Here is a 12,657-nt window from a genome sequence, read left to right as displayed (position 1 = left end):
TAACCCTTAGAGGGCCCACTCCCCGTTCTTGAGTTGTGTCCTCAAGATCCTCGGCATGTCTGATTTTTAGACCTGCTACCTTCTTTTTGGTGAATTGAGCTTTCTTATTTTTTGGAACGTGTTGATCGTCTTTGTACTTCACGCGTTCTTCCTTGTGTTCTGACTGTCCTCTTCTTTCCGATTTCTGTGAGGAAGTCTGAAAGGTACGAGAAGAACGTGTATCAGTATCTTGATATCTATCAGGTTTTTTCTAATTATCCATGTTCCTGAGGTTATACCTCTTTTCAGAGGGCTCCTTTTGAGGAGACCTTCCTCGGGACTGAGAACGCTTCTCTTTAGAAGTTTGTTTAGTATTCTCCAACTTTTTTTTTGGAGCAGTGAGAGTGTTTTTAATAAAGACCTTTTCAGGACTTTCTGTTAGTTGGGGCTTGACTGGTTTCCCACCCAAACTATCTCTACCTAGATCTTCATATGATTTTTCAATTATTCTGGCCAGTTCATATGGTTGCTCAGTTACATCAAGCTCTCTTCATTTTTGTCGGATCGCCACAGATGCTGCCTCACCATATTAGCTAATATTATAGCTGAGACCTGTTTGAAATCTCTCAGTAATTTCATACCCAGATTCAAAGCAGGCTCTGCCCCGTATTCATTTTGAATCTGTTTCAGGACATCTGATATAAACACCATAGACGGAACACCATGTGTTTTTGTATAGATTGCAGCAAAGACTGTACCCCAAGTGTTACATTCCTCCAGGTGAGGTTCAATCTCCATTGGTAAACAGATTGTTAAAACTCCTCTGTTTCTAATAAGGGTTCTAATAAGGGTTAGTATCGGGAAATACTGCCTCGATTTGAGTATTTGGTATTTGTTCCCTTTTTGCGGGCAATTTACCAATTCCTGATTGTATAGTCTGTGGTGTGATTTTATTTGTGTTCCCCTGGTGAGGGGTTTGTTGTGGAATCCTTATAGGAGGTTGGACTGTTAGAGTCCGCATGACATATTGCACCAATTGTCTATGTATTTTGATCAGTTGTTTTAGTTGAACTAATAGTTCCGCACCTATCATTTCTTCAATGGCAGGGTGTGTTGTATAGCTGGCTAGTACCGGCCATGTTGCTCCTGGTCTACCTAGTGGACTGAGCCTGGTAATGTGATTTTGATGTTGTAGGGTGCCTTTAAACCAGAGGCATGCTCTTGGTAAGTTAGTGGAATTTCAAGATCCTCGAAAGGAGTGTATTTCGTTGGAGGTTCCTCTTCTTTGTAGAAGTGAAACACATGTGTCACTGAATTTGCTTCAGGGAAGAAAATCCATGAAAAGAATAAATCTGTCTGCCGATATTCATGTGCCTCTATGACAAAAATTACCCTACTAGCTCTTGGTGATAGGCCATTTGTTATAAGCTTTATAGTGATGGTTTTCCTTAACTTTTCTGGGATGATTATAGCATCCGGGTCGTCTTGTTGGAAACCTGTAATGTCTAAGCCCTGTTGAGTTGCAGTTCCTGCAGCTCCACAGGTTGCTTTATTGCCGTCGTTATTCGACATTGTTTAATGAAAGTTGCCCAGCTAGTTTCAAGGAAATAAAGATAAGGTGCACAATATTTTGGAACACTGTATCCTTCAACCTTGAACAAACCAAAAACTAATACATAGGATTTTCGCCCTACTCAGTTATGGCGGATATTTTATCCTTTTACCCACTCCAGACGTCTATTGGAGTATTTTACGGGAGAAAGGGGTCTCTGTGAAAAGCGCAACTTAGTTACTCTAGTCTCTAGCGTTAAATTGGTGCCATACCAAATGTTGGGCGCCATGTAGTGTAGTTCCTATATTCCCAATAGGCTCTGCGCATTGGAATATTATATCCTATAGATTTGAAGTAGGACTTATGTCTACTAGGTCTCAATCGAATATATCAAACTTAATTGTGAGTGCCAGCTAGCTCAGAGGTCACTAGAAACTTTCTCGAATGCACAACAAGGGATTCGTTTCAGACAACTGCATAAACATGACAACTTTGTTGGAAACAATAGATAGATATTTTACTCAGTTGCAGGCGTAGCCACGCAGGCGACCAAGATGGCTGCCTGTGCCTAAAGCTCCGCCGGCCGGGCAACGATGTAGCCTGTTAGGAGCGATCCCTTACCGGCAGACACCTTCCATCCTACCCGGGGGCATGAGCAGAGCAGGCCCGGATCGGCTCGCTGTGAGGGGTGGTACTGATATGCCGAGGGCCCGCGCTGATGATGGGCGCAGCCCAGCAGCCTTTCCCTGGCTGAAGAGCGGACACTCGCAGCAGAGGTGAGAGTGTCCTGGTGGGCGCCCGGCACCGGTATCGGCTGACCCTTGCCCCGTTTGATTGGCTTCCCTCCCCCGTTCCCCCTGCTAAGGCTCTTGGCTGGATCCCGCTGTGTGTGTGGTGGAGCGCTGCCACGATTGAGGGTGATGAGCGCTGTCATATGTGGTACACCAAGATTCCCTCCCCAGCTGTGCAACGCCTTATTACACCGTCTGTTTCTACATGCTTGGCCCCCTCTCACCTACTGGCGGCCATAAGGGGTGTCTCTCCCTCTGGTACTATGATACTGCTGTTCCCACATTGTGTATGGGCCTAATACACATGCACTGACCCTGCTGCTTGCCGTTATCTACTTGATCACTCAGCTTTGGCCATTTTGACTAACATTATTGACCAAACAGCCCTCGTTCTTCCTTGCACTCTTCTCTGACTGGGCGGCCTGACCTGAGACGCCATTGTCTCACCTTCTTGGGGCGTTTACAGTATCCTACGATTTGGCCAGTGTTGCCACAAGTGCTCTACTCTACTGGCAACCACTGGGAGGTTGCGCTGAGAGGCTCTTCCACTGGGGTTATCTCACACGAGTCCCACGCTCACATCCGACCTTTCTGTTTTGTGACATCTGCTTTGCTCCTACTGCGACTGGGGGTGCCCTGGCTCTCCCTGCAGCATGGGAAGAAAAGACCCTAAACAGCGCACGCAGCAATTCGATAAGGCCCCCTGCCCCACCTCAGACGATCCTCCTGACATTGCAGATGGGGCACAAGGCGAAGGACGACATGAACGACTCCACCTCCCTTACTGCAGCTATGCTTAAAGAAATGAGAGCTGGTTTCAGGGCGCTGGACGGTAGATTCGATGCGCTAGACCTAAAATTGGCTGACATGGGCACCAAAGTCCAGGTGCACGACCAGAGGTTGGATGTGGTGGAGGCGAGGGTCTCGGATATTGAAGACGGAGTGGCGTCTTCATAGAAACGGCTGGAGAGGGTGGAGAAGATTCTTAAGGACGTGGCAATTAAGAACGAGGATTTAGAGGCTCGCAGCCGCTGGAATAGCATCCAAATAATTGGAGTGCCGGAGACTGCCACCACGGGCACATGGACACTTTTGAGGAACAACTATTAACGGAATTGTTTGGGAAGGAGACTGTCACGCAGGGATTTGTAGTAGAGCATGCTCACAGGTCGCTTGGCCCTCGCCCTAGACCGGGCCTTCCTCCGCGACCCATTATCGCTAGAATCATGAACTTCAGGGACAGGGATGCTGCTCTTGGCTCAGCTCGGGACCGTGGGGAAATCCTATGTCATGGATGTCAGTTGTCCTTTTTCCCCGACTTCACCATCCTGGTTCAGGAGGCAAGGCGCAAGTTTCATGGACTCTAGGCTACCCTGAAAAATCTGGGTCTTAAGTATGGCATGCTCTACCCGGCGAGGTTGAAAGTGGATGTGGACAGCAGATTCCGCATCTTTGAGTCACAGGCGGAGGTGCAGGAGTTTTGTCAAGTGTATAAGAAGAAACGTGCCGGAGCGACGGCCACCCCGCGTGCCACCCTCCCTCCTCAAAGTGAGTCGGAGCCCAGCATGGAGCTCTTCTCTAATACCGGGACTGGTTGAACTGACATTGCATCTATTTTTGTGTGCTGCTGTGTTTGTATTATGAGTGCACTTTTATCCTGATTGATACTACCACATTCGGTAATACCCGACCGGCGTGGCGTTGCTGAACCTCATGGTGAAAACCAAGGTTTCTTAACTTCTCAGGCCTAATTTGTGGTGTGTAAATTTGTTTCCTGCACTGTTGTGGTCGATTGCATTGCACCGTCATTTGGTTAAGGGAGTTGGGTTCTGCCTTGCAGGGTTTGGTATGAATCTGGGTGGTGGGTGGTGGGGGGGACATTTGCTTGTTTTTGATGTAACTTTAGCAGTTATTGCTCAGGTTGCTGGTAAACGGCACAAGTTTGATTTGCATAAGTGTGAGTTTGTTGTGATTGCTCTCAAATGGTACAGTTAGGCTGGCAGCCCGGTTCTTCTGGGCTTTCTTTGATTTCCGGGAATGTTAGGGGTTTGAGCAAGACTCAAAATCGAAGGCAAGTTCTCAATTACATCGCAAGACATAACATTGATATTGTTTTCATGCAGGAGACACATCTGTCCAAATCTGACGATACTCCTCTGGCAGCGAACTGGAGTTCCCATAGATTGTTTTCCAATTACAGTAGCTATGCTAGGGGGGTTGCCATATTTATACAGAGAAGAGTTCCCTTCTCATTACACAAGATGATGGTGGACGGCGAGGGCTGGAAGTTGATTGTGACTGGCTCATTGATGGGACATAAAGTCTCGCTGGTCTGTGTCTACGGTCCTAATGTTGATTCCCCTGATTTCTACCATGAGTTACAGGTGCGACTATTGGCACTGGACCCTGGACTTTTGATAATGGGGGGAGATTTCAATTTATTGTTAGATCCCGCCAGGGATAGCACTTCCTCCTCTCCTGACACTAGACCCAGCTCACGCAAGGCGTTTCAAGACATATGAAGCCACTTCTCCTTAATAGACGTCGAAAACAAATTGCACCCACACGTGGCGGATTACAAGCATTATTCTGGATTCCACAACACATGGACCAGGATAGACTACTGGTTGGTTTCCCCGGGAGTTGCTGGATGGCTGGGTGGATTGGTAACCCTACCGCGCACGTTTTCAGACCACTTTCCGGTCGTGCTTAAGATTAATGTTCCCAGACCTGGAGGATATGAGAGGCAGTGGCACTTTCCTGGAAGCGCTCTTCTAGATTAGGTTTTTCATGAGGAACTTAGAGAGGTTATTGAGGACTACTTTGAAATTAACACTGGCTCGGTGGACACCTGGGTGGTACTTTGGGAGGGGTTTAAGGCCTATATCAGGGAAGTCTGTATTGCTAAATATGCAGGGGTCCTGCGAGATCTCCGCTCCACTTTAAACCGCATTGAGACTGACATCGCTGCTCTGGACAGAGATTTAATGGTTACGGCATCGGGGACCGGGGACGCCCGGTGCTTAACTTTGCTGCTTGAATTTAGAGAGACAGCAGAACGAGAGCTATTGTTCCTTAACAAACAGCATGTCACTAGACGATATGGGGAGGGCGAACGCCCCGGAAAGATCCTCGCACACACCATCCGCCCTCTGCAGGATAAAGCCTACATCACTGAACTCACAGGACCGGACGGCACGCTATTACACTCCAACCCGGACATATGCGACATGTTCCTTTCTTGCTACAAAAAATTATACACCTCCAGAGTCGCCGGAGACCTGCGAGAACAGTGAGAATACCTTGCGGAAATTGCATTGGTCTACCTAGAATGGTATATGCAAGACTTCCTGTCCGTTCCCTTATCTAAGGAAAGTATTTTTGAGGCGATCGAGGCGTTGCGGGGCTCTTCTGCTCCCGGTCTCGACGGATTCTCGGTGGATTTTTATAAAGCGTATAAAGATATCTTAGTTCCAAGATCAGCGGAGGAGTATGCTGAGGCTCTAGAAGTGGGTATAATTCCTCAAACGTTCAGGGAAGCGGACATTATCCTTCTTCCCAAGCCGGGTAGAGACCCCAAACTCTGTGGCTCCTATAGGCTGTTGTCCCTACTGAATCTTGACTACAAAATATTGGGAAAGGTAATCGCAATTCGGTTATCTTTATTAATGGAATCCATCATTTCTCCGGCCCAATCGGGTTTCGTGCCTCATAGGTCTACATTGCTTAACTTGCGGACTCTGTTCACAGTGTTGCATGGGATTGATCCCAACACGCCTGCCGCCGCTGTACTCCTTGATGCCGAGAAGGCATTCGACTCCCTAGTGTGGCCCTTTTTTCTGTCGGTCATGCGTCGCATGGGAATGCCCAAGTGTTTTGTCTCTACGGTTACTCTCTTATACACTGAACCCACTGTTAGACTACACCTGAATTGGTACTCTTTCCAGTCCTTTTAATTTATCTCGTGGCACGAGGCAGGGATGCCCCCTGTCCCCATTGCTTTTTATGCTGGCAATGGATCCAATAGTTTGACACTTTCAAGAAAAACATTTACACCACGGCTTAAAATTTCGCACTGGGCCTCTTCTGGTTTAACTGTATGCTGATGATACCATTTTATATGTTAGACTGCCCCATCTTAACTTGAACCCCTTATTCCGGAAATTATTCGATTCAGTAGATTTTCAGGTCTCAGCGTCAATTGGCACAAATCTGTATATTTTCCCATTGACTCTCAGCACGACTTCCTGGGACTGCGAATTCCCGCTTGAGTGGTGCAAAGACGCTGTCAAGTATCTCGGAGTTTATATCCATCTGGAAACTGCCACCATGATCAGACTAAATTATGGTGGGGCTTTTAGCTCCCTGGAATCGCAGATTGTGAATTGGCTGCGGTTGCCTCTGTCAATGGCTGGGAGAGAGGCTATAATTAAAATGGTGGTCCTTCCTCGGTTTTTATATCTTTTTAACAATATCCCTATTCCTCTCAATCAGACCTTTTTTCTTGAACTGCGTATACTCCTCTTGCGTCTGTGGGGTGACAAGAGACCATGTGTAAAATGGCAGACCTTGACCCTGCCGTATGAGAGAGGAGGCTTTGGTGTTCTGGACATGTATTTGTATTACCTGACTGCACAATTTTGTTATGCATATGCCTGGTACCACCCGGACGCACGTGTCCCATATTTGAAACTGGAGGCTGACCTGGTACTCCCGCAGAAGCTTTCCACAATCCTACCCATGGGCATCCCCAGGGACCCTCGTACCATCCAGATGGTCTCCCCCACCTGCTGGGCATAGGACAGGTTGCGTAGACTGTTGGGCCTAGTCCGGTTATACTCTCCAGCGTTGCCTCTACCAAATCCTTCATTGCTTCCCATAACGGGGGAGGTCTTGATTCAGCGCGCACTTGAGAAATTTCACATCCGCACAATAAGGGACCTGTTTCCTGATGATCATGTCTTCTCGGTGTCTGAAGAGGCTCGATTCAGTGAACGCTCCTTTATGGACACCTTTGTACTGAAGCGTATGTATTCCATGCTTCTGGCCACGTTCCCTTCCTTCCCGTCTGCTCCTGAGCCGGCCCCACGACTGACCCTAATTATCGAATGTCCTACAGGCGCACATTTGATATCAAAACTATACAAACAATGTGTGATGTCCCGGCCATCCTCTGATGCTAAAACACGGGCGGCCTGGGAGATAGATCTAGGCAGGCCTATTACGGACGACCAGTTGGAACAATGCTGCAGGGCAACTAAGGAGGAATCAATGAATAGCAGGCATAAGCTGCTTCATTTCAAGTTTCTCCGTAGAATGTATCACACGCCTGCATAGTCCCATAGGATAGACCATACTAGACCTCACCATTGCCAGAAATGCTTGACTCCCTTTGCCGACTTTGCCCACCTTTCCTGGACATGTCCTAAAATACAGCAATACTGGATTCAGGTACACGTCACATTAGAGGACATACTCTCCATGTCGCTGATGCCAACTCCTAAGATTGCACTGTTGGGCTATGTGGTCAATTTCGATAGGAAGGTCAGGAAATTTGCAGCGCTAAGTTTCCTGTTAGCTAAGCGTGAGGTGGCATTACTATAGGGTAGAAAGAGGGCCCCTTAACTACAGTCATGGCTTCGCAGCGTAGCATTTTGCAACATAAATTGCGAGGAATACGCCACTTTGGTCCCTAGCTCCTCACGACTGGTGGACATTTGGGGGCCATACAAAACTTACATGGCTAAGAAACAAACTGAGCATGTATCACAGACGGTTAGTGGTATTGTTCCCGAGGGGGTTGGCTAGGAGCACTGACCGGGACAAGCACCCATGGGGTGGAAATGTCTTTATTAACTGTCACTCGCATTTAAGTTCTGTTTGCATTAAGGGAGGCTGAGGGACGCAGATATTTCTGTGTATTGCAAATACCCTGTTAAATAAATTACGGTATGTCTTCGATTCTCCCCCACATTCCATTTTCCATCTACACCAGGGGTTCCATCATGTCATACATATCACAATACATATATATATTTATTGATGCCGATACTAGATGCAGCAATGTGCTATATATCTAGTTCATGTATGTATGAAACTGAAAAATAAAGCTTTAAAGAAAAAAAAGATATTTTACTCAGTCAATCGTGCATGCTTCGTTTTATCAGAGGTGCAGAGAAATAGAGAGACAGGCGGTTTCAATAAAAAGGATTTATTGAACAGTTTTCTTTCTCATGCAAGTAAAGTGAACTGCTACAATCGTAATACAGGCTGCAAAGTATAATGCGTACAGCGTGAATAGTATTATAAAATAATACTGTAAAAGCATTGTATGGTTTCTAAACCATAGATAAATACTACATAAATAACAAAGGTTAAGAGTACTCAACTGGTGCTTCTAAAATACGCCTACTCCAATGTACCTAACCTAAGCTTAGTACGGGGGAAGAAGTAAGTGTTGTGTAGCATAGGTTTAGTTTCTTTGCCAAGAATCTATCCAATATTTCTCTTAGGGTCTAATCATCTCCATACCTTAGTTTAGAATGAAGGAGGTCTGGTATCTCTGCCTTGGGACTCGATTTCCCAACACCCCGCGACAGGAGCTTGGAAACACTGGAGCTGGATTCTCGTCAAGAGAAAGGCCAGCATCTCGATCAGTGCCTCAGCTGGAGGGTCGGCTTCCTTTGGCACTTGCTATAGCAAGCTGCGTCGGGCAAGTAGATAGTCGAACTGCTCCGAACCACTGTGTGCTTGCTAGAGCAAGTGAAGGCATATTTATACCTTGAAGGTGCCTAGCTTGACATAAAGTCGGGCATAATAACGTCAGTAAAGAACCCCAAGGGAATGGTAGTTCTTTGGAAACTCCATGAGTTCTTGGACAAATCAATATTCAAGCAAGGGGATGTCCCTGACTGCTTTAAGCCGATTTTCCAAGAAATCGTTGTGGCTTTTTGGTACGGGTGGAAGTAGTCATGCCTGTATTTGGACTGCATGGGCTATGTCTAAATATGGGTATTATTTCCATGCTTATATTAGGGCAATGTGAATTGTACCTATATAAGGGCATGAATCGGGAAAATTCGCTCAGATTTTAAAATGCCATACAACACTGATTGGATCCGATGTTGAACTTCCACCTTGCTGTGCTGTCCTGCTGCCTGCTGTTAAGACTCAACTTGCATCACTTGAACCCAAAGTGACTCCAAGCTCTTGCTGGCTGGCTTCCTGATCTGAAGTCTCAGAGACATAAAAGACTTCCAACCACCCTTCTTCTGCACCTGGACTCTGCCATCTGTGAATCTGCCCTGCCAAGTGGTGCCAACCCAGTCTTGGACCCTTGGAAGTGGGCCTAAGGTGTTTGAGCCCATGAATCTACTGTCAAACCGGTGCATCGCCACTGCTGCGCAGATCAGAACCAATGCATCACCTCTGCTGCGTGGATCAAAACTGGTGCATCATCTCTACTGTGGGGATTCACACTGACGCATCGCTGCTGCTGTGTAGATCGGACCTGATGCAGAGCCTTTGGAGTCACCACTGTGCAAAGCACTTTCCAGAGCAATCTTGCATCTCCATTGATGGCAGCCTTGGCAACAATGTCGAAGCCTCTGCATCGCAGCTCACTGCTTATTAGAACTGATGCTGCTGTGCAGAACAGGGCCAGTGCATCATCGTCACTGCGTGGATTGGCTCCGAGGCATCACCTCGATTGTACCACGCATCCCCAACGTTGACTCAGGATTAAGATACTTTTGTTAAGTGAGTCTCCTGTGTCCCTGTATCCAGTCCGTGCTCCATCGTATTTGACCTGAACTTTTGATTTTGTTTCAGTCCGGCGATACCAAATATCCTAAACAGTGCTTTTTGCTTCTAAATGTTATTTTCACAGAAAAATCTTTGAAATTCAATATCTCAAGTTCTATTTATTGGATTTCTATCAATTTGGTCTTGTTTTAAATTAAGTTATATTTTTCTAACATGGTGTGAACTCTGTTTGTGTTCCTATTTATTATAGACACATGAGGCCTGAGGGAGGTGTTTAGTTTTCAAATCGCAGTGCAAATCAAAATTGGGGTACATAAAAAGCAAACATGTTTTGGGGTTAATGAGAAAGGGGTGAACATTTGCAATGACTGTGAGACTGCAAGCTCACCTATTTTTATTTTTATTTTCAGAAACTTTATTTTAAAAGTGCAAACCCATCTGGACCTGATTTACAAAGCTAAATTTACGCTTTGTGTAAGTTTACTCTTTGTGGTATTAACAAACTATGGGGCATATGTTCAAGGGAGTGGCAGAGGGAGGCTTTAGCCATCATGGCTTAACATCTCAATCTGCCACTTCAAAAATGCAAGGCTGCACCATATTTACAACGATATGATGCAGACTTGCGTTTCCCCCCCACACTGGCACTATACTTAGCAGTGTAGCGCCAATGCAGGCACCCGTTCACCATTGTGCAAGGGGGTCTGTGTGCAGGGGAAAGATAGTTTATGTACATAAACAATCTTTAAATGCTGTTTTGTCACTTCTATGTATGCTGCTTAATGCAGCACACAGGGAAGTCACACAATGGCATTTAATAAAACATTGTTTATGTACAGAAGGGGGACCTTCCTGTACATAAACAACCCAAGCACACATGGAAAAAGCAAACATGAGGAGAAATAATGAATTCCTCCTCGTTTCACCAACTTAAGACCAGCTTTTACTTGGTCTTAATGTTGGCACTGCCTTCTATTTACGCTGCACTTGTAAATAGGGGGTTGTGTCAAAATCAATAGGTGTTGTGGTGGAACGCCCACTGCAACGCCCACTGCCCACCCCTTTCACGCTAAGCATAGCATGAAAGGGGTCCTTATTTACAAGCCAGCGTTAAGCCACGTTAAGTTGCTTATTGCTGCCGTGTAAATAAGGCAATGCCCCTATTGCCACCACAACGTAATAAAAAAGTAATGTTGTGGTGGCAATAGGGGCTTGTACATATGCCCCTGTGTGTGGAGTCTTAGCACTCAACACTCTCTATTCCAATGTCTGAGGCATTCTCCTCTTGGGCAGTGAACTCTTCAGGTGCAGAAAATTCCGCACACATAAGTAAGGGAATCCGGAGTCGTAAAACTTCTCATGTTGTTTCAGAAAACCAAAAAGTAGTAAACTTACACAGAGGTGTAAGTGTACCTTTGTGAATCAGGCCCTCGAGGACGAAAAAATAAAATGAACAACATAAGTGACCCTTTGCAGCAGAAGGAAACAGCTCCCTGTGCCATGAAGAGTCGTTTAGGGCAGGAAGGGGGACTGGCATAGAAAATAGCAAATTGTTGCTCACTGACCTATAGATCAACATATTTATTATGCAACATACCCACACCCACCGCATGTTTAAATAGAGTTGCTCTGCGTGTTCCAGTGTCCAGATTTTTCTGATCAGTGACAAGTCTAAAAGCGTTCTTCTTTCACTGTAGTCAGTACCTCTCTAGAGGCACTCTTTCTGAACATGTAGGCAGCTTCATTCAGCAATGAAATACAAAATATACTTGAGACCTCTTGCAACACTGAATCACAATTGAGGTGGCTCTGTTAAAAACCACCCGGTTTATGCAGAGAATGGCCTCAATTAATTGGCAATGGCAGCTTCCTGCAGATAGCAGCAGGACATCTTTAAATATTCTATTCGGATTCTGTGCAGTATTTCAGTTGCAAAACACTGATTCATGTCATACCGATTCAGTATTTAGAAGGGACGCCTAACGCTAACGCCCCTTCCAAATAGTGAATCAGTATGGGGCCTCCAACTCATTTTAGGAGTCGGTAAAAGTTTATTGCCTTCTAAAGTAGAATTAAAAATCAAAGCATTTTGTTGTTTCAAACTCCAGAGCGGAGTGTTTACAACTGTAAGAATGCTTTGTACACATGGCCCTGTTCCTTCTTGTTACAGCCCCTCAGTTCTTTCTTAATTTGCAAGGTCACTAGTTCTTCCAGTCCAAAACGTATTTGTGTGCAGGTTCCTAGTTTTGTATTTCAGTGTGCCTAGTTCAATTTGCATCCTAGCAATCCTTTTCTTGTTTATGTCCAGGTTCTTGATGTGGTACTTGGGGTTACTAGCAGTCCTGTCCTTGTTTGAGTCCAGATTCTTAGTCTGGTTCGTCGGTGTTCCTAGATCAATTTGCATACTACCATTCCTGTTCAGGTTTGTGTCCAGATTCCTAGTCTGGTACTCAGGTGTTCCAAGTTCAGTCTCCATACTTCTAGTTCTGCCCTTGTTTATGTGCAGATTCCTGGTCCTCTATTTCAGTCTTCGTTGATTGGCATGCTTCCAGTCCTTTTGTTCTTTCTTAG

The sequence above is a fragment of the Lissotriton vulgaris genome, chromosome 7 (assembly GCF_964263255.1).
Source record: "Lissotriton vulgaris chromosome 7, aLisVul1.2, whole genome shotgun sequence".
Taxonomy (NCBI): domain Eukaryota; kingdom Metazoa; phylum Chordata; class Amphibia; order Caudata; family Salamandridae; genus Lissotriton; species Lissotriton vulgaris.
The sequence above is the reverse complement of the archived record's forward strand: the minus strand, read 5'-3'. Positions refer to the sequence as shown.